This window comes from Cryptomeria japonica, chromosome 6 (genome assembly GCF_030272615.1).
Source record: "Cryptomeria japonica chromosome 6, Sugi_1.0, whole genome shotgun sequence".
Classification (NCBI taxonomy): Eukaryota; Viridiplantae; Streptophyta; class Pinopsida; order Cupressales; family Cupressaceae; genus Cryptomeria; species Cryptomeria japonica.
Window position 1 is genome coordinate 191,968,555 of NC_081410.1, and position 26,719 is coordinate 191,995,273.

Here is a 26,719-nt window from a genome sequence, read left to right on the forward strand (position 1 = left end):
ATTAGGAAGAGAAACTGGAATAACGGGAGGAGGATTAGGCTGCCTATTATTTCTGGTGTGATAAGTATGGGCAACCGCATGATAACTCTCTCTAGTTAATTGCTTGGCATAACTATAAGGACTTATAGGTTTTCTTCCTTGCACGGTGATAATTGGTTTATTCGGAGTACGAAAGGAATCATGATCATACCCTCCTTGGATAGTAAGCAGAGGTGATTTAGGAACTTGAAAGGTGGGAGAAGGATAAGCACCTTGGACTTCAAAGAGAGGCTTGTTATGCTCATTCAAGTTTATCATGTTAACCAATTTAGAAGTCTTGTTCTTGTTTAAAGATTTCGATAAAGCCACAAACTCATCAAGAGCATCATCCAACAAAGCATGATCATATCGATTAAAAGGTCTATCTTTTGAATCAAAAGGAGACATCTCCTCATAGAGGGGATTATTGAAAACAACCATGTTACTAGATTTAGTGGAAGAGTTGATAGGAATGTACCTTTGAGAGGAACCATTCGACTTATCTTTCTCATCACATATAAATGGCATAGTAACAAGGTTTATGAGTTTTTGGTAAAATGAAGGTTTGGCATCTTTAGGGTTCAAAAACTCATCTAAAGCTTCATCTAATTCATCTTGGCTATACTCATAATAATCATCAAAAGCATGAACATTTTGCAAATAAAAATCTGACATTTTGAAATAAAGGTTGCATAAAATTTAAACACACAATGCAAAGAAACACACCTTTTTTTTTTTTTTTTCTTTTAATGAAAATAAAATGAAAACACACTAAATCTAGATCTAGATCTAACAAATGCAATTCAAGAAGAAGCAATGATAGATTCACGTCGGGTTCACCAAAATGTGTAGGGGAAAAAGCGAGACTAGGTTAACATGTCCTAATCCTACCTTTTGACACACATTACGGAATACGAAAGAGCCTAGAGGTATCACACAATTGGCTACTTCTTCTTGTGAAAGAGAGAGCCACGGGCTACCTATTAGGATTTCTATTCCTTCATTGAAATTGAAAGATAAAATGATGCAAGTTCAAGTCCTAATCCCAAAATGCATGTACAAACGAATAACAAAATTGCAGAATTGAGATCAAACAATGAACAGTTGTAAATACAAGGACGAAATAAGAATGCAGATGCGTACCCGGAGTAAAAATCTGATTGAAAATGTTCGGGACGGGGGCGCGGGTGCCACTGTCCTGATACAGTGCCGGAAACTGCTCCTGAAACTGCTATCTTACACTCTGGAAACTGTCGGAAATGCTGTCTGTCAGGAGGACCAGGGCACCCAGCGCCTCTGTCCCAGGGACCAAGGCGCCCAGTGCCCCTATCCAGGTAGGACCAGGGCGCCCCACGCCCCTGTCCAGGTCTTTTGCTCTGCAATTTGGTGTGGAGTGCTGTCTCGACCTGCTTTTCTCGGATCTGTCACCTGCGGCGTCGTCCGAGTTCCGAAACCTGCACTTATATCTGAAAAGGGTATGGGTGGCTATATAGGGTTTTGCCTTAGTCAAACCCCCGCTTCGGTGATTCCACCTCCACGAATAGCCAAGTTGTATTGTAAAATGTATTGTGTGTGCAGACCTAGTGTGTGTGCAAGGTCCTAAAATGCAAGCAAGCAAACTAGAGCAACCTAGAAAGTAAACCCTAATTGCTTGTAAATGACGATGTAAATGCTCTAAATCAAGATGCAAAGTGATCTAAAGCATGAATAAAGGATATATTGAAGCTTATGCAAAGACATGAAAACAATCATGAAATCATACCCAACCCCCAAAGGAGGAGTACAAGCCAATCTTTAGTCGGTAATCTCCTATTGTTCTTCAATGTCTTCCAAGCCCTAAATGGATGAATGAAATTGATAAATGCTTGATAGAGGGATGTTGAATGTTGTTGAAGTCTTCAAAGATCTTCTCTTTCACTACATATGAGGTTCCTGAAAACAAAAATCGGATCCCTTCAAATGAAGAAAGAGAGCTCTTATGTATGAAACCCTAGGTCATAATTTCATCTTTTGGCCGACCTAGAGATTGAATTTCCTGCCAATTTCTTGGGGTTAAGCTTTATTTTATGATTGGATTGTGCTCCTAAAATTTTGGGAAAAATGTCCGAGACCATGTGCACTCCGGGCGCCACGGTCCCGACAACTTTTCACCAAATTTTTAGGGCTGTCGGATATGAGGATTTTAGAGAGAATCCTGAAGTTATAGGTGATTTCGAGATGTTTTGACCCCCAAAACCAAGCCCCCAAGTTCAAAATAGGACTTAATTAGGGTTTTTGATTGAGTGATGTATTGGAGGAATAAAATGAAAAGGGCACGCTTTAACGAAAGGGCCCAACTTTATGATGTAGAGGACGATGAAATAGGACCTTAAACCTAATTAATTTGATTAATTAAGTGCTAAAGGAGAAATGCAATGCAAAATGTAAAATGCACTAAGGCGGGTGCTAAACTAGGTGTGAAATTGTACCACCCTAGCAAGTGCGTACAATTTACGACGCTACAATAACATACTTAAAAAATTGAAGCCTTCTAGCAAAATCTTTAAAAAAATTGGAAATCTTTGTTGCTTTATATAAACATTTCGCTTTTATTTTAAAAAATAATTGATTTAATTCAAAAATCAATTATATTATTTCGCATTCCTTTTTTTCATATTTAAAAAAAAATTATATGGGAGTGAAGAGGTATGGTTGCTCACACAACTGCTTGCATCGGCCTCCAATGATTTGGCCGATACTTTTTTGACCAGAAGTCTTAAGTGGCAGCCACATCACCAAATTTCTCACATTTCTAAAACTTTTGACTTTTGCAACAATTTTCTACAAGTAAATTCAATTTATTTAAAAAACAAAAAATAGCCTTTTGTAGAGATCGAAGTCAAGAATCTACTCATATAATTTTTATGATGTTTGGATTAGCTTTACTATATATTATTTCAAAAATACTACAGGTAGGTATTCTAATGTTCGATAAGAGGCTAGTTTGAAAAACAAAAGAAAATATTCAATAACCTCAAAAAAAATTGAAAAAAATATGGTTCCCCAGAGGGAAGAGTCTTCTCAATAGGGTTTTTTTTTTAATTAAAATACATTTAATAGACAAAATTTGGTAGGAGAAAAAAACTATCAAATTTAGGTTATTCAACTTTAAAATGTTATCACGAAGAAAATATACATCGATTTTTTTTTTTGATGCACTATATATGTATGTCATTTATTAAGGATATCAAAATCAGAAAAAAAAATAAGTTGATTTATATTTTGTTTTTTGGTGGGAACTGAACCCCCTGATTTTTAGCATTTTTCAGTAATAAAAAAATTGACTTTAAAAGTAAAAAAAATGTATCAATTCTTAACAATTTTTTTTTTTAAATAATACACTTAAACTTTATCAAATTTTACACATTTCATCAGTTTACATCATCTTCAAATTTAAAATACAAATGCCACTTTTATGGCGTCAAAATTGAACAATTATTGTTGTGTTAACCTTTTCCTTTATAAAAGTGTGACATAGGTTTGTACTTTTTTCCCAAATATCATCATTTTAACATTACAAAATTATCAATATCTAATTCAAGAGGTCTTGAATATTACATATATTTAATCAATTTCTTATAATTTAATGAAGTGAGTTTATACTCCACTTGAGTATTTAGTTCATCGTTTCTTTGACATATAAAATTTATTTTTCAATTGAACTAGTCTAGTTAACGTCAAATTCCTAACATGGACAAATTATATTGATTAAAATTAGCATCAACACATAATCATACTTTATTTTACTTATATTAAAAACTATCGAATCAAATCAAAATTATACATACTAATTTGAATTCAATCCCTTCACTCACGTTTAAGTTGTTCTTGATAAATTTTAAATCAAACATTAATATTAAGTAAATCAATTACGTAAATTATTCTTAACACTAATTGTAGCGTCATAAATTGTACACCTTATTAGTGTGTCTAATTTCACACTCTCCTAGCACTTATTTTAGTCTTTCCCTTTCCTCTATGCATTATAGGACCTTTATTTATTTAAATTAATATTATGGGTCTTATTCCACTTTATTGCATGTATCATCATACTCTTATTTGGGCCCTTAATTCTAGGTGTGCCTTTTATAATTTTAATCCTAATTTAATCATAATCTTAGTCTAATTTCAACTCTAAAAGCATATTTTGCATATCTATGAATCTTAATTTGAGTAACCATGCTAGATTTAGCATTAGGATCACAATAGCTTGCATTCCTAGAAAATCGAAAAAAGTTGGTCAAACTTGGTAGTATACTACCTAGTCCCAAAAAAAAATCCGTAAATTTTGGGAGCTTAATTGGGTGTTCTTATTCTATTCAAATCTAGCTCTGTGCAAAAATTTATCAATTTTAAGTCATCCTAATGGTGATTTTAATTATGAAATCCCTATATAAGGCATCCCACTCAAATTAATTTTCGAAATCTAATCATATGCAAACATTATCATCAATTCAAGAGCAATAATTCTTCCTCAAGAGAAGATCTGATTCAAGGAGCAACAAATTACATCAAGGCATCTTCAATTTCTGTTTTATCGATGATTTTATGATGGATTTTATGTGATTTATCATGTTATTGTATCAACCCATGGAGTACTTATCCTAAGATAATTGTATCACCTATTGAAGGTATAATCATCTACATTAAAGAATTTTGGCCTTGCCCTCAAAAGGCAAGCTTTTCCAATTCAGTTCAAGTTCAATTTCTATTTCAATTAGGGTTAATTCCAAACCTAGGGTTTGACCTAAGGCAAAGCCCTATCCACAACACAATTTCCCTTCTCTTGGCATGTCATTAATAGATTCAAGAGTTGTGAAAGTAGAAAAGGATAGAGGAGACAAAAACAAACAAAATTGGCTTTTCCAGAAGTTCCAAAGACCCCCTAGGACCAAGCCAAAATTGGAGGACCAAGGCGAATTTGGAGGACCAAGGCAATGGGTGCCCTTGTTCTAGGTAGTTTTTTGGTCAGTAGTGGACTCAAATTCTCTTGCCATTTCCAAAAAGATCCAACTTGCCTATGTTTGCAGTTGAAAGACCGAGGCAACCACCACCACAATCTTGATAATTTTTCTTGAATTTTAAAGTACAAGTTCCGATCCTCTTCTTCTACTCATATCCCAATTTACAACTTTTTTTGACTTCAGCAACATTCTATTTTCATCATTTCATTTCAATTTTTTCATTGTTTGTTATAGATTTAGCATTTGCAATTCAAAACCTAATTCAAACACAATTTTAGCTCAAACAAAAGGGGAAATAGGACCTCAATCAGCATTCAACCCTCTTCTTAATAGAATTGAGGTTTGATCTATTTAGTTCATCCTCCTTTTAATGTAATGTTTGTGAAAGTTAGGCCATTTCCTAGTTTACAAAGCATAACTTGTGAAACCCTTATTTTTCATTCGTTACATTTTGGTGAACCCAACATATCTTATTCTCACTTCTAATTTTCATATAGTTTATGCTACATTCATTTCATAGTTTGATTTAGAGAAAAATTAAAATTAAAAAACCATTTTGTTTTATGCAATATGCATGCTTCAATTTATATGCATTGTTACATTAGATCATAATTATATATATGGAGTTATCTTCCTTTGCTAGTTCAATTTCAAGTTTTTTTCAAGATGTTCATGGTGTTCCCTTCTATGCATATGATGAAAACTTAGTTAATCCTTTGATTCATAGCTATGATTTATCCTCTCTTAAGGATATTCCTACTCATGAGGAAACTTTGGTGCAAGAAAAGATTATTAAAACTTCTTTCAAAACTCTCCCTTCTAAGGATGAGGTTTTGATAAATAATGTTGATCTTTCTCCTAAAATGATCATCTCCCATAAGAATATCCTAGATGAAGAGGATGATACCATAAACACATTACTTAATGTCACCTTCCCTTCGATACATGGTATTTCTCTTAGAGATAAAGTGTTGTTGGATAGTGTTAATCCTTCGCCTAAGGATTGTCTTACTCATGAGAAAATCTTAGAGGATGATTACACTAGAAAGGAAGAGGCATTTATGACTAGTGTTTTTCTCTCTCCCAAAATTGGTCCTATCCATGATGATATTTTGGTGCAAGAAAAGGCTATTGGCACTTCTTAAATGGTCTCCATCTTGGGAATAATGTTGTTCTTTCTTCTAAAATAAACCTCCCTTGTAGGAAAACTTTGGAAAAAGAGTATGCTCGTAGACTACAAGGGTTCAATACCACAAACAATCCCCTCTATGAGGATTTTAGTTTCATTTCCAAAGATATACCATTCAAGAATAAGCATTTAAGGTTGATAATCCTCTTTATGAGCCACTTGATAATATCAACTCTAGTAGATCATCCTTACATATTCCCAAACCATCTTTGATCAATATGATAACATGAATGGTTGTGAAACTCCTAATAAGTCTCTTTTTATGGTTCATGGTGCTAGTTCTCCTCAAACTTCTAAACCTCTCAACAAGGTGGTTGTAGTAATGACAACTTTTTCACTCCTAACAAACTAGTTATTACTATGCAAGGAGGTTATCCCACCAAGAGTCCTTATGAGTATGATAAATAAATTAGTTGAGAGAATTATAATTTAGTTTCCCACACATATAATATGAGGAACAATAAGCAATTAATTCTTCTAAAGCAATACTTCCACCAACACCTCGTTTATCACAACATCTTGGTAAAGAGCACGATCTTATTGAACAAGTGAAAGCTATTCCTGCCCAGATATCCCTTTGGGATTTGATTCAAACTTTATCTACACATCATGAAATGTTACAAGATTCTTTAAAGAACTTAGATTTCCCACCTGTAGTGACACTTTATACTATGGCTTATTTCATTGACTCCATGAAAACACCTAAAGCTCAAATTGTGTTTTCACAAGATGAGTTAGCTCCTAAGGAGATTCAAAATCAATATGATTCTCTTATTATTTTTGTCCTTATTAATGGTAATGCTATAAGAACAACCTTAGTAGATAATGTATCTTGCTTTAAAATGTTTGTAGCATTGACTTGTTGCATAAGATTAATGTGGACACTTCTCTTATTCAATCTGAATCTCTTTCTATTTGTGGCTTCGATAACGTTGCTAGAACATCCTTAGGTACTATAACCTTTCCTATTAAGGTAGGAAATGTTATTTTACCTATACCTATCCATTCATGCCTGATAAGATTACTTATAACCTTCTTCTAGGGAGACCTTGGATTCATAATATGCAAGATGTCCCTTCTACTCTTCATTTTCAAGTCAAATTCATTTATAATAACAAGATGTATACTTTTCATGTCGATACTAATTTACAATTTTTTTTGCAAACTTCATCTGATTCTAAATCTTCTTCACATTCTTCTACTACTCAAGTTAAAACACCATCTCCTCCTAAAGATACTTCTACACCTAAAGAGCTACTCTTAGAAGACGATTGGGGGTCCTTAGATTTTACACCTTCTTTTATAAGAGAATATAAAATCCACCCAATATAGCTTAAGATTGAAAAGGAAGATGATATGCATGGACATCCATTCCATATGGTAGGCTTAAGGCAATGGAGAAGAAGAGTCAATGTTGTATACACTAAAAATTTGATCTGGAGATAATTAATTAAATGCAAAGTTATTTAATTAATTAAAGTAATTATTCTTCCACTATATAAATTAATTTAATAATCTATTTATATAGTTCATTTTCATAATTCATCCTAGCTTAATTTATTTTTTCTATTTTCTTGATTAAATAAATGAATTTAATTAATTAATTAATTAAATTATTCACCACCATTAAATTTGAATTTTTAATTCAAATTGAACACACGTGTCTTAACTTCTAACCAACCCCCTAGCCTCACCATGGGTTAACCAACCCTATCCCCTCTAACCTCCTTTTCCTAACCTCTTGTGGGTTGTTCACTTTCCCTTGTGGACACATGGCACCTTTGCCACTTGTCCCTCCTCCCCTTGCGACTTGCCTCTTTATTGGTACTTGGCGGAGATTATTAGACTCTTGTCTTTCCAGCAATGATATGTGTCCTCTTCTTCAACCTCTCCTCCAAATTATTCAATTTCAATGGCCCTCATCCTTAGCCTTGAAAAATCTATAAATGGCCCTCTTTTTAGCCATGAGACCCCCTTAGCATCTTGAGAATTCTTAGCATTATCAGCAATCTTAGTAGCATCTCTATCAATACAATTAGCTTTGCATCATAATTATCTTATCATTTAGCAACATTTTGCATCTATCATAATGGCTTCCATTGTATTTTTTTATTATAGTTTAGAATTGTAAATTTCATCATTATAGATCTTAGCATTGAATCATATCATTCTCATTTCTTGAGTTGTCACTTTGCAAAATCATGCATCTAAGAGCCATCATATGAACACATGAGGTCCTCATGAATAGAGAGCAATGAGGTGATTTGAGAGAGTGCTTTAATTGTTTTATTTGTTTTTACTCTTTCATGTAATTCTTCATTGGATGTTGTGTAGTTGTTTATTATTATTGCACTAACACTAATTTTACACTACATCATTTTCTAGCACCCATCATGGGGCCTAGCCCCATTTTTAACAATTTCTTGCATATTTTTCTTCGACAGGTGAACACGGAGAACCAGTTTAGTGCTCTAGAGAAGAATATCAATGTTTTCAGCTCCCAGATGAGTGCTTAAGACCTTTTGCTAGAGCATCTATCTCCTATATTAGCATTTTGGGTCTCCAGATTAACGTTATGATTCAATGAATTAGACTTTTACTTCTATAAAATAGCATTCTAGATTCATAGAATAGCATTTTCATTTCATAGAATAGCATTTTAATTATGAAGAATAGTGTTTTTCATTCCGTAGAATAGTGTTTTACTATTGTAGAATAGCATTTAGATAGCATAGATTAGCGCTTTAATCAGTTACTTTAGCATTTTCAATTCTGCTTACAAAATTTTAATTTTCAAAAACTAATTTTTGTCATTCTATTTTGCAAGTACTTATACGTTGTCAAAGACCAAGATTGAAAAACCATATGCTCTCAAAGACATTCAACTAAAACTACTAACGTTGTTTGCAGCCGCGGGAGCATTGCACTTGTTTCTGGTTAATTTAGGCACATAGTTTAAATAGGGGATTAATGAATACCATGTCTTACATGCCTGAGATGGTAGGTGAGTATTCTCTCACATTCATTAGGTGATTAGAAAACCAAACTTGTCGAATTTCCTTTTCAAGTAGTGCAATAGCTTTAGTGGGTTTTCCCTCTCAAGTAGCCCATAAGGCGGGGTGAGAGGGGAATGACCCAAGTGGGAATGACTAATGCCAAGTTCATCTAACCCACTATAAAATAAAAGTGATTTTGATGGAAATTGAAATCAATGGTAGTGCTTGGGAATAGCTCTCCTCCATACCTTCAGATATATCAGACCTTAGTTTTCAAGGCTGGGAGACCTCTTAATTGAGTTTATACCCCGACTTGTCGAACAAATGCCCTTACTAGTTCCATTAAGTTAGAAGCCACCTTTATTAGCCTTGGTACAATAATTTAAATGCAAGGGGATAGCAGGTTTCCTCCCCAAGATACTCACCATTTGGCTCCTTGGAGGAGAAGTAGAAATCATCAACTTTGTATAGGCTACTTGTAGCCTTATGAGGAGGGGGTGATCTGGTTATCCTTCTAGTCTGGGAGGCCCCTATTTTCCACCTCTCGATAACAGAAAAAGTGGACATCCCCTCTTAGGGTGTTTACACTTGCGCTACAAAGATTCCATTCAATGGGCAGAGTTAATGCATTGTAACCAAATCCTTAGGATAGATGTGACTGAAGTGTTTTCCTTGTGCAAAACCCATGGAAATTTGGGATTTAATTTGGAGCCTTGAACATACACTTGGTGTTTAGATCCTAGGACAAAAAGACAAATGTTTTAAATTTTGTCTTCTGTATTTTAAGATCAAAAGTCAAAAATATCATCCATTGAAACACATTCAAATTTGACTAAAAACTAAACAGCACACTTTCAAACTGTGAGAATCAACTTCATAGAGAGGAATGACATTTTACCATTTCATAATAGAATTCTAGTTTCACGTATTAGTGCATTTGAGGTTAAATTTAGCACATTAGAGATTTACTTTAGTGCATTGGTGATGAGGAGAAAATAGATCGGAAGGAGGTAACCTTGAACCAGTCACTCACTAAGGCACATAAACTCAACCAGTAATCCCCATTTCCAATGATCCTTACACAATCACCGAGTCAAACAATGGTTCAATGACACCAATCAACACCTTGTAAAACCCCAAGGCTCCACTATGTCCACTTATAGACAACTAATACCTTTTCAAGTTCTTATGTGACTACCCACACCTTTGCATACACGAGTGGGCTACTACTAGGCTTTAGGGTTTGAATGGCCCACTTGACCAATTCAATACAAAAATACTTGGAGGGGTATTATCACAACACCTTAACACAAATGAAATGGGATTTCATGGTTTAGTTCCACCAGAACATCAAATTTGACTCACTTGCCCACAAAACTGAACCAGTTGCTATTAGGCCTCCATTTCAAGGAATCAAGTGATATATTTTGACACCCTAATGATCTAGGCAAACAAATTATGTTTCCAGATACCCTTTTGGGAGTTGTCAACAATATCTCAATTTTTGGTACCAGATCAACTTGTAGATATCCCAACCAGTACTACACTAATAGACATAATAGGACTATTGGACCTATTTGACATAATGCTTACAACCAACTGGTTTCGTTCTCCTAATGGCTGACCACCACTAACCATGAAATATTATGCAAACCTCCAAAATACTCTTCTACCACATTCAAACCCTTTCCCAGTGCTCTACCCCTCAATCCTCACACACTGCACTCATCAAACCAGTCTGTCACATAGCGATGCCAGACCTAGGGTTAGTTATCCATCCTCTTCACCCTGTTGTATCCTCTTAATGGCTTTTGGTACTGGCATATAATACAATGGACTATCATCTCCTATAATGGTAGAGTGTTCAGTTAAGGATTGATAGGCCAAAATCCATTATTGCAGTCCAACCCTAGGGGTTCAAGGGTTTTAGGCTACCCTGTAAAGGTTTGCTTGTAGAATGGGGCAGTGATCACTTCAAGACTCCACATCAAATGGAAAACAAAGGTAAAAAAATCTAATTGCAAGATCTATGTCATGAGAATTCTTACCAATCCACCTTCAGTATGCAATCAATAGAAATCAAATAATTTTTTGAGTTTCCAACAGTTCTTGATGCTTCGAATTCCTTTCCAAATCAACCAACATAAACAACATACATTATTAAGTGTTTGGGGCCTTTAAAGGTGTTTCAAAAGTGACCACAACCTCCTCCAACTTTTTTCAAACCGACTGGCCGTTGGAAAATCACAACTTACAAAAAGTGCAAAATTGTCATGACAACAAATTGACAATATGACAACTTTTGCATAATTCAACCAACTTAGACTCTAGACTATCACAGTCCCCCAAAATGATTATTGATGTATTCTAAAACATCAAAAATGACTCAAATAGACTTGTGGTCACTTCATCCCTCAATTTATTCCATTATGACCCTTATTGACTCAATTTGCTCTACCAGACCCTAGATGACAATTTGACCCAAACATAGACAAACTTGCCACATTCCTAGGTCATTGAATTACAAAAAGGACTCATAGGATCTTATTAAATTTCTTCTAGGCTAATAGAAAATCATCTTATTCTTGGTTCATTTCTTCATAGGTAGGTGCTCCTGCACCATACTCCCCGGGTGAAATATGTTTCAAGTCCTCTTAGAGACCAATTGCTGCAAATCACCACCCTAATTTTTGATATCTTCTTCCAACATCCATGTATCTTCTGAGTCAGGAAGGCCCTGTCATTTAACTAAGTTCTCAAAATAGGTCTTGTGCCTTGTCTTCTTGGCTTCCCTTCTATCTACAATGCACTCCATCTTAGGCGGTTTCTTAGGTGGTAAATGTTTTATCCACTCCTCACTTTCTTGAACAGATTCATCTACACATTCACCTGCAGTAGGAATCCTATATAGGGTGAGATCATAAACATTAAATATAGGTGAAATAGAAATATCATTAGGGAGTTCAATTTTGTAAGCATTAGGACCATATTTATCCAAAATTTTACAAGATCCAATTCTTTGCATCATCAACTTGCTATGGCTTCACTTGGGCAACTTGTCCTTGCTAAGATGAACCATGACCATGTCACCCACTTGATACTACACATCCCTCTTCTTTGATCCACTCTTTCTTTAACCTTCTAACTATTCTTTTATAAGGTATCTCTAACTTGTTGATGCACCTCTTTCATAGCCTCTGCAAATTCATCAACATTTCCAGTCCTTTCTCCAACCCCTAAACATCTCTCAATTCAAAAAACTCCTCTGGGATGACTACCATACACAATCTCAAAAGGGATCAGACCTGTACTCCTATTTGTTGAATCATTATAGGTATACTCTTCCTAAGGTATCACCACATCCCAATTATTGTCATGCTCCTTTGTCAAACACCTAAGAAGATTTCCCAATGACCTATTCACAACTTTAGTTTGGCCATCAGTCTGAGGGTGATAGGATAAACTAAAAGAAAAATTTATACCCAACCTTTTCCACAAGGTTCTCCAAAAATTCCCTACAAACTTGTTGTCCCGGTCAGATACAATACTCAAAGGTAACCCATGGATTCTAACAATCTCTCTGAAAAAAAATCCCGCAATATAGCTAGCATCATTTGTGGTTTTACAAGGAATAAAGTGAGCCATCTTACTGAGCCTGTCTACCACAACAAACACACAGTCATAACCTATCTTTGTCTCGGGTAATCCCATAAAAAAGTCCATACTCAAACTTTCCCATGGTCTATTTGGTATAGGAAAAGGTTGATACCATCTTGTATTGGTTGAGACCCCCTTTGCTCTCTGACACACAATACAACTCTCCACAAACCTTGTGATATCAGTCTGAATCTTTGGCCAAAACTAAAATCTCCTAACTAGGTCAAAAGTCTTATTTAGCCCAAAGTGACCTCCTAAACCACCTCTATGTTTCTCCTTTACTACATTATCCCTCATTGAACACCTAGGGATACATAACTGACACCCTTTGAACAAAAGACCATCTTGCAAGGTGTAGTCATAAAATTCTCCATGAAAATCATTTGCAAACTCACTACATACTTGATATATTTCCTTGAAATCTTGGCCCCCTTCATACAATCCGTTGAGTGCTTCAACACCCATACTCTGCAACTGTACTTCTTGCATTGTCAACACCCTCCTTCTTAGAGCATCTGCAACCTTATTGGCTACCCCTTTCTTGTGCTTGATGATGAAGGTGTATGCTTGAAGAATTTCAACCCATTTCATATGTCTATGACTGAGTTTCTCCTGTCCATTCCAAAAACTAAGAGCATGATTATCAATATACACTAAATTCCTTAGGAAGCAAGTAGTGCCTCCACTTTTTTAGAGCTTGTACCATGGTATACAACTCTAAATCATATGAGGAATACTTCCTCTTTACTTCATTTAGTTTTTCACTAAAAAAGGCTATCGGTCTCCCCTCTTGGCTCAATACTACTCCTATAGCCAAACCACTTGCATCACATTCAATGGTGAAGACCTTACTGAAATTAGGCAATACTAGGAATGGGTACTTGGCAACTTTCTATTTTAAACACTCAAAACTCTTATCTACTTCTTTGGTCCATACAAACTTCACCTTAGCACCACCCTTGATGATTTCTAACATAGGTGCACAAATATCACTATAATTTCTAATGAATTTCCTATAAAATGTTGCCAAGCCATGAAAAATTCTTACCTCTCCCATTGTCTTAGGTGTAGGCTAGTTCAAAATAGCCTCTACCTTGGAAGAATCCATCTTCAAGTCACCCTTAGAGATGACAAAACCTAAGTATACCAACTCCTGCTTCATGAAGCCACACTTCTATAAATTTATCATCAACTTCTGCTCCTGCAGCTGCTTCAAGACTACCTCCAAGTATTTCAAGTGCTCCTCCTTGCTCTTGCTAAACACCAATATGTCATCAAGGTAGACTACCACAAAATTCCCTATAAACTCCTGTAACACTTCATTCATTAGTCTCATAAAGGTGCTAGGGGCATTTTTAAGACCAAAAGGCATCGCAAACCACTCATACAACCCTTTATTTCTCTTAAATGTTGTCTTCCATTCATTCCCCTCTCTTATCCTTATCTGATGGTACCCACTCTTGAGATCAATTTTAGAGAAATAGGTAGCTCCCCCTAAATAATCCATTAGGTCCTCTATCCTTGGAACAGAAAACCTATACCTGATGGTTATCTTATTGATAGCCCTAGAATCAGTACAAAGCCTCCATTTACCATCATTCTTTGGGGCTAAAAAAATAGGCACTGCACATGGGCAAAGAACCTTTCTTATCAACCCTTTATCTAGGAGCTCTTGAATTTTCCTAGCTATCTATTCATTCTATTGTGGGGTCATTTTATATGCTGCCTTGTTAAGAAGTACTACTCCTTGTATGAGATCAGTCTGATGACTAATATCTCTGATAGGTGACAGGAAATCAAGCATATCTTCCGCAACCACTCCTTTGTACCGGTCTAGCATTTTCCTGACCTCCTTAGGTCCTACCTCACTTGCACCCTTCTTCCTTTCTTCCTTGGGTTTCACAATTAAAACAAAACTTACTCCAACTTCCTCCTTTAGTGTATCAAGGAATCATTTTGTCCTACCATCATCATACTAGATCCTACATGTTGTGGGTCCCCTTCTACTATTGACTATATTATGAAAGTCACACCATCCTTTTGGAAAGAGTAAGCATTCTTTTCTCCATCATGATGAGCCTTTCTGTCAAACTGCCATGGTCTATCAAACAAAAGATGGAAAGCATCCATTGGAAGGATCTCACACAAAATTTTATCCTTATACCCCCCAATACTGAACTCTACCCATGATTGTTCATTGATGAGTATGTGTTGCCCTTTGTTCAAACAACTAACCCTATATGGACAACTATGGGGTATTCTTCCCAAGTTAAACTTGTTTACTGCTTCCAAAGATACAATGTTATTAGTAGACCCTAGATCTATGACAACTTTACAAACCTTACCTTGAATATTGCAGTTAACTCTAAACAAAGCCTTTCTTTGGGGTGGCTCAATCTTCACTAGTTCCTTGAGCAGTGTCCTCTTGATCATTAGGTTCTCTCCCATCTCTGATGTCAAATTCACTTCAAAAGATGTCACACTCCTTGCATCTACTTGAGTCATAGTGGTTCTCCTCTCACCACCATGAGAAGTTGAGGCCTTCTCTGGACACTTGTAGGTCGAGTACTCCATTTGATTGCAGTTATAGCATCTCATACTTGAGAACTTGGATCCTCACTCTGATCCATTTGTCATACCTCTTCCATTAAGTCTTCTCCCATAGTAGCCTCCTTTTCTACTTGAGTCCCCAACTTTCTCTCCTTGGCTAGACTTACCAATAGACCTTCGGTTAGGACTTCTTCCTCCAAAATTGTCTCTACCTCTGAAACTTCTCCCTCCTTTACCTCTATTACTCTATTCACTTCTTCTTTTTATTTTCTCTTCTTCCCTTAGGGCCAATTGAAAACACTTGTTCACTGTCTCTGGTGCCAAGATGTTGATCTCATCTTGGATGTTCATCCTTAGGCCATTCAAGTACCTGGCCACTTTCTCTGACTCTTGTTCTTGTCTCTTTGATCTAAGACTGAGTTTATGAAAATCCTCTGTATATGCATTCACATCAAGGTCTCTTTGTCTAAGGTTCTACAATTTTCTATACATCTGCACTTCATAGTTAATAGGCATGAATTGTGCCTTGACTTTAGCCTTCATCCATTCCCAGGAGGTTATCATACTCTTTCTCTCCTTATGTCTCTCCCCTTGTACATAGTTCCACCATGTGAGGGAAGACCCCTTCAACCTTGCTTTTGCCAACTTAACTCTCTTATCTTTAGGGATTTCCTTGTACTCAAAATGACTGGTCAGTGCCTCAATCCAATCTATCACCTCTCCTGCTTCCATAATTCCACTATATATAGGCAACCCATCAATGGTGTCCCTATTGACTGACCTCAAGGCATCTACAAATGCCCTCTAATCTACAAGTAGCTCCTCTACCCGCTTAGAAGATTCCCCATATTCTTTATCCCCTTCTTCATCAGTGTCACTTCCATCTTCCTTATCCTTAGTCTTTTTCAGTTCTTCAAACTTGGACTCAAGCATCTTTTCAATCGACTTCTTCACCGCATCTTGTGACATACTCTTAGGAGGCATTATGTCAGACCCTATTTCAGTCTCTTCCTCTGCCATACACTAAGACCACACCACCCAAGTGATCTTCAAAATATTGCTTTGATACCAATATGATGAGGAGACAATAGACCAGAAGGAGGTAACCTTGAACCAACCACCCACTAAGGCACACAAACTCAACCAGTAATCCCTATTTCCAATTATCCTTACAAAATCACCAAGTCAAACAATGGTTCAATGACACCAATCAACACCTTGGAGAACCCCAAGGCTCCACTATGTCCACTTACATAAAACTAACACTTCTCAAGTTCTTGTGTGACTACCCACACCTTTGCATACATGAGTGGGCTACTACTAGGCTTTAGGGTTTGAATGGACCAATTGACCAGTTCAATACAACAATCCTTTGAGGGGTATTCTCACAACACCTTAACACAAATGAAATAGGATTTCATGGTTTAGTTCCACTGGAACATTAAATTTGACTCACTTGCCCACAAAACTGAACCGGTTGCTATTAGGCCTCCATTTGAAGGAATCGGGTGATAACTTTTGACACCCTGAGGATATAGGAAAACAAATTATGTTTTCAGAGACCCTTTTGGGAGTTGTCAACAATATCTCAATTTTTGGTACCAGATCAACTTGCAGATATCCCAACTAGTACTACACTAATAGACCTAATAGGACTATTAGACCTATTTGACAGAATGCCTACGACCAAATGGTTTGGTTCTCCTCATGGATGACCACCACTAACCATGAAATATTTTTCAAACCTCCAAAATAATCTTCTATCATATTCAAACCCTTTCCAAGTGGTCCACCCCTCAATTCTCACACACTGCACTCATCAAACCGGTCTCACATAGAGATGCCAGAACTAGGGTTAGTTCTCCACCCTCTTCACCCCATTGTATGCTCTTAATGGCTTTAGGTAGTGACATATAATATAGTGGCCTATCATCTCCTATAACGATAGAGTGTTCAGTTAAGGATTGATAGGCCAAAGCCCATTATTCTAGTCAAATCCTAGGGGTTCAAGGTTTTTAGGCTACCTGGTAAAGATTTTCTTGTAGAATGGGGCAACAATCATTTCAAGACTCCACACTGAATGAAAAACAAAGGCAAAAAAATATAATTATAGGATCTATGTCATGAGCATTCTTACCAATCCACCTTCAGTATGCAATCAATAGAAATCATACTATTTTTTGAGTTTCCAACAGTTCTTGATGCTTCAAATTCCTTTCCAAATCAACCAACATAACCAACATACATTCTTTAGTGTTTGGGGACTTTAAAGGTGTTTCCCAAATGACCACAACCTCCTCCAACTATTTTTCAAACCGAATAATCATTAGAGAATCGCAACTTACAAAAAGTGTAGTATTGTCATGACAACAAATTGACAATATGACAACTTTTGCATAATTCAACCAACTTAGACTTTAGACTATCATAGTCCCCCAAAATTATTACAACATCAAAAATGACTCAAACAAACTTGTGGTCACTTGATCCCTCAATTTAGACCATTGTGAGCCTTATTGACTCAATTTGCTCTACCAGACCCTAGATGACAATTTGACCCAAACATGGACAAACTTGCCACACTCCTAGGACATTGAATTACAAAAAGGACTCATAGGGTCTTATTACATTTCTTCTAGGCTAATAGAAAATCATCTTATTCTTGGTTCATGTCTTCATAGGTAGGTGCTCCTGTGCCAATTGCAGACTAACTTTAGCACACTAGAGATAAACAATAATGTATTGTCCACACATACTTTAGTGCACATAGATAATACTTTAGCGTTTTGGGAAAATAGTCTAGCACTTTGATAGTTCAAATTAGCGCATCTTGAAACCAAAATAGCTCATTACTATAACATCAAAACATAACATTGAAACATAACACTAAAACTCATTCTAGCATTTCACTTGTTTATTTTAGCACATCAGAAGCGCAGCTTAGCGTTCTCAGAATCTAGAATAGAATTTTGACTAAGTTGTTTAGCATTATGAGTCTCTAATTTAGTGCTTTGGTGATTTTAAATCTTAGACAAAGAGAAATCCAAACCTTTTTCTAGAAAGATGATCATAGTTTTGTTTACCCATTTCAGAGTATAGTTCTCCTTCATCACTGTCAAGTCAATTTGAAACTAGTAAAAATAGGTTTCACAAGTGAGTTATTTTCGAAAGAATAGATCAAAATGTATCAGTTTCAAATCTCTAATATTTGATTTCTAAGTACAACTTCATCATTGGGGTTTATCATCCTGAATCAAGAAACAATGGCTTTAAAATCAGACCAACTTAGTCTTATCAATAGGATCTTTCCTATTTGACTTAGTTGAATCATATCAAACTTGCACTTCAAACAAAGATCGAAGCTTAAAAATTTCCAGTCACTTGTATGCTAGTTTTGACTAGAAATCAGAAGAAGAAATTAAAATAACGGAAACAAAAATAAAAATCAATGATGGTGGAGGAGAATCCTTTCTTTCATCAATATGGATCTCATAGCCAAAAATGATGATGATGAAGAAATAACAAAAGAAACCATCAAAGAATCCCAAAAAGATTCAAAGTTTACTAAATTCATGGAAAAGGCCCTTGAAATGGATAAAGAAATGTATTTCCTTATGTTAGCATGCCAAGCTACCAAGCTGCCTCATGACTTTGATGTTGCACGATTGAGACAAAGTGAAAGAACTAGTGAGAAGAAATCAAAACAATCGAGACAATGAAGTAAGAAATAACATGGATAATCCCCTTTTGGCCCTTACTCAACAAATTCAAGCACTTCGAAAAAAACCTCAAGATATGCAAATGGGAACTACAAAGAGATACTCACTGCAAGACATCTACCTTTATCCATTTGACAGAAATCTAAATATGATACAATTTCCTCCAAATTATGAAATCCCTGAATATGACAAATATAATGGTAGAGCTGACCCGCAAGACCATGTTAGATATTTTTTCACCATGAGTATGGAGTTTTCACATGAAGACACTTATCTGATAAGGTTGTTTCTAAAGAGTTAAAGTGGGCAAGCCATGGAATGGTTCTCAAAACTCCCACTTGATATTAGAACTTTTGAAGAATTGGTGAGTAATTTTGCATCTCAATACTCATATAATATTCAACATGAGATCACCATGCTAGACTTGTGTAACACAAAACAAAATAATGGGGAACCCTTCATGACATTTTTACAAAGATGGAGATGATTATTTGTAAGATATCCACGTCCAGTGCCCGATAATGAAAAAATGGACATTTTCATTGATAACTTAAATGACAAGATGAGTTATGCACTTAAACTGCAATGTCCCCCAAGTATTGAGAAGATGGTTGAAAATGGGATCAAAATTGAAGAAGTGTTGGTCAAGAAAGGATTATTGAAACTTCATAAAGAAGGGACTAATTCCTCCAACAATAATAACAGAGACAAACTCAAGTTTTGGAATAGGAATAGAAACATTGTCAATGATGGAATAGTGGATGCTAACAATGTGAAACCAAAATTTAGTCCATATTCAACATATCAAGTCATACCCCAACAACCAATTAGGATAATAACAAACCAAGATTACCCTCTACCAACTTTCACAAAAAATTCACACCTATTGGTGAACCACTCGAATTAGCATTGAAGACACTTCTTGCAAACAAATTGATTGCCTTACTAGAAGTAAGAGATTTTTAACCAAAGGTAAAAGCTTCTTGGGGGAATGGCAACCATTACTGTAATTATAATTAAAGTAAAGGATACCAAACAAATGATTGTGAATGATTAAAATATGTCAATCAAGACTTGATAGATAACAAGGTTATAACTATAGATGGGCACACAACAAACAAATCACACACGACATTCAAAACTTTGTTACCGAATTATGAAAAAGGAGAAACATAGACACCACCAAATAACAAAGGAAAATAAAAATTTAACTATGGTCACACATATGATAATGTGGTCAATGTTATTGTAGTCAAAGAAAAACAACAATTAGAACCTGCACATGCTATCACTATAAGTAAAGATAAGGTCACTTTACCAGGTCTTACAACCAACACACCATCCACTTCTAAACAATACAACATAGTGGACCAATTGTAGAACTGACACAAATATCAATACTAGAGCTTTTGAAAATATCACCCATGCATAAAGAAATCTTAGAAAGATCCTTACTAGATACCACTGTCCCCAAATATTTGGGTGTTGATCAATTCCAAACCATGGTGGGACACCTAATAGCACCTCATTGCTTATCCTCCATTGAAGATGATATGTCTTTACAACATCCACATAACACTCCCTTTCATATCAAAGTCCCCATCCATAAAATGTGCGTTAAACATGTCTTAATAGATAGGGGAGCTGGCCTAAATATTTGCTCATTAAGTCTTGTTTGCGCCTTAGACTATCTTGAAGATGTAGTTGATCCTCGTAAAAAGATCACAATCAAAGATTATGATGAAGAAGAGTGCTCCTCTAAAGGAATTGTATTATTTCCAATCAAAGTTGGACCGATGCAAAAAGATACAGTGTGTTAAGTATCGGACCCGAATCTATCTTACAATATACTCCTAGGCATACCATGGATCCATAACATGCAAGCTATTCCTTCAACTTATCACAATGTCTCAAGTTTCCCTATAATTGACAAGACATCATGATTTTAGTAGATTCAAATCCTTTTCAATATTGCAATAACCTAAAACCAATGCAATAAGTTATTGTTCCACATAGCAGAGAAGCATCTTCTTCTACTACACCACCCAAAGAGAAGGATTTTGCCTCTATCTTGTCAAGTTTTTAGAAAAAGGTGCAATTGAAAGAAAAAGGCATAGGAGAATATTCATTACCATACTTATCACTCTCTCCAAAATCATATGGAAAACCATAAACTTCAAAACAAATACTTGTCTCAAAGCCACTTAAAATCCTTGATGAATCATTTGTCAAAGCGGGAACTCTAGCCAAGGAAACCGAAGATAGTGATATTTTATAATGGTATACAAAGATGAAGCAAAATCTCAACTAGAAGTTAACAATGTTAGTATCCCAATAGAGTAATATGGAAAATGATATGATAGCATGAGGAAATGGGATATGGTGGTAGTGGTTCTGTAGGAAAAAGAAAATAACGTATCTTACAACCCATATAGCCTCCTTCTCAACATGCTAAGGATAAACTAGGATTATGGTTCAGAAAGAGAAATGTAGATCCACAACAAGAAGGAGCATCCCATATCTAACAAGAAGAGGAATATGAATGCAAACAAAAAGAACTTGCCATTAAGAGAGAAGAAGAAACCACACGTAACCAAAAAGAGGAAGCTATCCGCAAAAATAAAGAAGAAGCCATTCAAAATAAATAGGAAGAAGAAGTGGCTCACAAGAAGCAAGAAGAAGTAGATGAAAGAAGACAAGAGGAATTGGCCAAAAATAGAGAAGAAGCTACCCACAATCTTTATGGACAAATTTTCAGATTACAAGCTTCCAGTGAAACAAATTCCAATGAGTGGGAATGGGATTCCTATCACTCTGAACAATCATCTAAAGATTCATGTTATACAAAAGATGTTGACGTCAATTTAGTCCATTCGTATGAAAGAACAAATTGCAGAGTACATACCACTTGAATTAGAACTATAGTATATCGATTTTGATTCTGTTGAGGACGATCAGGAACTACTCGCGACATGTTTTTCTAAGGACAGTAACATCTTGGACCTAGAAATAATCATTGAAGACTTTGATATCTCCATCATGACCCTTAGTGCCCTTGACTCACAAAAATTTGATGATCCTTTACCTTTAGTGTATCTCGAGCTTATTGATTGGGAGAATGATGGACTTGTTGAGATAGATACTTTCCCTGATGATCACGCCATTGCCTTATACCTCAATGCAGTAGAACCTAAAACAAATTCCACCCTGGTGAATCCAGTAACACATCTTCTACTCGAGGGGGTGCCAAATCTATCAGTTGTAAAAGTAAAAAGAAAAAAACAAATATTAGGTGTAATGCTGAAAACCATTTAATGACAACATTAGATCAAGAAAAAGTAAAAAGAAAGGACATATCCGATGGTGAAAACCTCCTTGAGGTGCCAGAGGATGGGAAATTTGACACTCTACCTGAATACTATCAGGAAAGATCTTCTATTTTGATTGAGCCAACATAAGCAGTTAACATTGGTATATCAGACAATCCAAAAATTCCACATCCAACAACATCATTATCAGAGCAAGAGAAATAGAACTATATTGAGTTTTTCAAAGAGAGACAAATAAATTTTGCATGGTCATATGTAGACATGCCAAGGTTGGATCCAAATCTCATAATGCATCATTTAAATGTATCACCAACTGGAAAACCTCGAAAATAGAAGCTGAGAAAGTTGCATCCTCACATAGCCTTATTGGTCAAAGCAAAATTGAAGAAATTATTACATATGGGGTTTATCAGGCCTGCAGTGTATCCAAAATGGATGTCAAATATAGTTCCTATTTAAAAACTAGACAAAAGTATCAGGGTATGCATAGACTTCAAAGATATTAATAAAGCATGTCTAAAAGATGATTTGCCTTTGCCCAACATAGATATCATTATAGATTTGATAGCTGGACACACCATGTTTTCTCTAAGGGATGGTTTCTTAGTATATAATCAAATCAAAATAGTACCCAAAGATTAGGAGAGGACAACTTTCACATGCTTATGGACTACTTTCTGGTAGAATATAATGCCTTTTGGACTCAAAAATGTAGGTGCTACATATTAAAGGGCAATGATGACAATTTTCCATGATATGATGCACACTTTCATGGAGGAATATGTAAACGATCTATTGGCTAAATCATATACTAGAGAAGCCCACCTAGAAATCCTGGGTAATATCTTTGATTGCTTAGAGAAATACAAACTAAGGCTGAATCGAAAGAAATGTGCATTCGGTGTCACATTTGGCAAACTTCTAGGATATATTGTTTCAGCACAAGGGATAGAAGTAGATCGAGCTAAAGTCAAATATATCATTGAGATGGAATCACCTAAGAACATTATCTAGTTACAATCACTCCAAGGAAGACTCCAATCCATTGAAAGGTTCATTGCTCAACTAGCTAATAGGTGTTTTTACTCATTTGTTGCATGAAAATGTCCTTTTTAGATGGGATGAAAAATGTGAAGAAGCCTTTAATGAAATAAAATGATATCTAATGAACCCACTTGTCCTAATGTCGCCAATTGAAGGTAAGCCATTGTTACTTTATATATCAGCTACAAATGTATCACTAGGAGCTTTGCTAGCACAACTGGATCATGAAGGAGAAGAAGAAGTCATTTACTACATTAGCAGGACCTTAGTTGGATATGAGCTCAACTACTCACCTATTGAGAAATAATTCTTAGTTTTAGTGTTTTCATCCCAATTGTGACACTATATGCTAACCCATTCAGTTAAGCTAATAGCCAAAATTGATCCATTGAAGTATCTTCTCAGCAAGGCAACCTTAACAGGTAGATTAGCAAAATGGGTAATGATTTTAAGTGAATTTGATATTGATTACATTGATCAAAAAGATATCAAAGGGAAAGTGATCACTGACCAACTAGCAAAAGCACCACTCCATGATGATCACCCATTACGCATTGAATTTCCAAATGTTGACATCCTCATGATCAACAAACAAACTTGGCAGTTGTATTTTGATGGTTCCTATACACCATGAATCAGGGGAAGGCTTTCTATTTGTCACACCTCAAGGTCATACCATCCCAAAATCATACTGGCTAAAGGGTAAGTGCACCAAGATGGTGTGTTAAAAGGGGGGTATAAGTGGACACCTTTTTTATGAAATCAGCTAAACTTGAACTTGGAGGAACAATTTGAGAATCATCCACTCAAAATATGAAGATATGCAAAGAAAAAAGATTGTATTACTTTGAATCTTGTTTCCAAACTAATAATTATTTTCAAAATTGAATAAGATTAAGGGGGTCAAATCCTTTGCGCACAAAAAATAGATCCTGATTTTTTCTTAAAAACATAACATAGAGTTTGGCATGCACATAAAAAAAGTCATAGTTATATTTAGTATTTCAAAAAATCCTTTGGTAGAAATATAGTTAAGAGTGAGCACTAGAAGTTGTGTTATTTTTTGTAGTTTTCTGTTGAGAATTTTTTTGTTTAATGATTTTTTGAAACGGGCACATTGTAAAAATCAGGTACCTGTTTGTGCACAAAGCATAACTTGCACTGATAAAATTGAAAATGTAATTTTTTTTTTAAGTATAAAGAGTCAAGTGCACTACAATAATATATAATTTTTTAAAAATTTGGATAAGTAGATCAAAAGTTATTAAAAAAATGGTACACATATGTCTCTAAGAACTATGGAGACACACGTAAAAGAAATTCAAGATTAATATGTTAATGTTGCTTAATTTTTAAAAAAATTATGTGGTTAGAAAGCTCAGAACATGGGTGAAATTATGGTGGCAATTTTATAAATACCCACTTGATAACGTGTAAACTTGATGATGATGAAGTTGAGAAACCAGACTAGAAGAAGAAAACATGTAAAAAAGAGGGAAAAAAGGCTCCCAAGCCTTAGTCTTGTTATCCAAACCTAAGTACAAGGCAAAACGCGTATGGGCATATGAGTTTTTTAAAACAAAAACGCAATCATGTTTAAAAAAAAAAAAATGCGTTCATGTTTTTAAAAATATAATACATGTACGTGTTATGTTTAGTAAGAAAAACACGTACATGTTTTGCTTACATAAAGTTAGATTAGTAACATGGACTTGTATGCAATTAATTTAGCTTTCCCTTAGTTTTTTCAGTAGTATATATACATAAAATATAACATTTAAGTATGAGAAAATATAACTTATACTTTAATTTATATTTTATGTATATATTGTCAAGATGTTTGAGAGTGATTTTAGATTCCTAGGAGTTAGAATGCAAATTTTAGATTTAAAGAGATCTTATAATTTTTTAGACAACCAAATTTCAGTAATCAGTGGGAATATATAATCATTCACTTGTTATCTCTCTATCTCACTATCCTCGCCTCCCCTAAGATCTAGACCTATCTATTTTCCTAACTCTCTTCTTCTCTCTTCACCTCTCTCTATCTTACTCTCTCCTCTTCCCTAAGCTCTAGATTTTATTATTTCTTAGACATAATAAAATTTCGATAATCATTAAGCTCTCTCTCTCTCTCTCTCTCTCTCTCTCTCTCTCTCTCTCTCTCTCTTTATATTCCTCCATCTCTAGACCTATCTCTCTTCCTATCACTCCTCTCTCTCTCTATATCACTCTCTCCTCTCCTCCAAGACTTAAACCTATCTCTCTCACCCTTCTTTATATCTCCCCTCTATTCTCTAAATACATAACACACATTCTCTCTCTCTCTCTCTCTCTCTCTCTCTCTCTCTCTCTCTATTTGGCATATGGTATCCTAAGGGGTCGTATGGGGCCCTAAGGGGTCATATGGGGTCCTAAAGGGCCACACATATGTTAGAACACTAAATGACCCCTTAGGACACCATATGAACCCTTCGAACATCATATTGTCCTAAAGGGTCATATAGTGTCCCTCCCCTTAAGTCCCTTTAGGACCTCTCTCCCTTTGTCCCCTTTTAACCTTTTTAATACTCTCTCTCTCTCTCTCTATCTATCTATCTATCTATCTATCTATCTATCTTTGGCATATGGTATCCTAAGGGGTCGTATGGGGTCTTAAGGGGTCATATGGCATCGTTAGGGGTCATATGGGGTCCTAAGGGGCCAACATGTGTTAGAACACTATATGACCCCTTAGGAAACCATATGACCCCTTAGAACATCATATTTTCCTAAGGGGTCATATAGTGTCCCTCCCCTTAAGTCTCTTTAGGACCTCTCTCACTTTGTCCCCTTTTTGCTTTTTTAATTCTCTCTCTCTCTCTCTCTCTCTCTCTCTCTCTCTCTCTCTCACTCACTCACTCTCTCTCTCTCTCAGGGCCTCTCTCTCTTTGTCCCCTTTTAACATTTTTAATACTCTCTCTTATGGTGTCCTAAGGGGCCATATGGTGTTCTAACACGTGTGACCCCTTAGGACACCATATGACCCATCAGGACACCATATGACCCATCAGGACACCATATGACCCACTCGGACACCATATAACCCCTTTTAACATCCTAGTACATGAAATGACCCCTTAGGAAGCCATATGAACCCTTTTAACATCCTAGTACATGACACGACCCTTAGGACACCATATGACCAATTAGGACAATATGATGTCCTAATGGG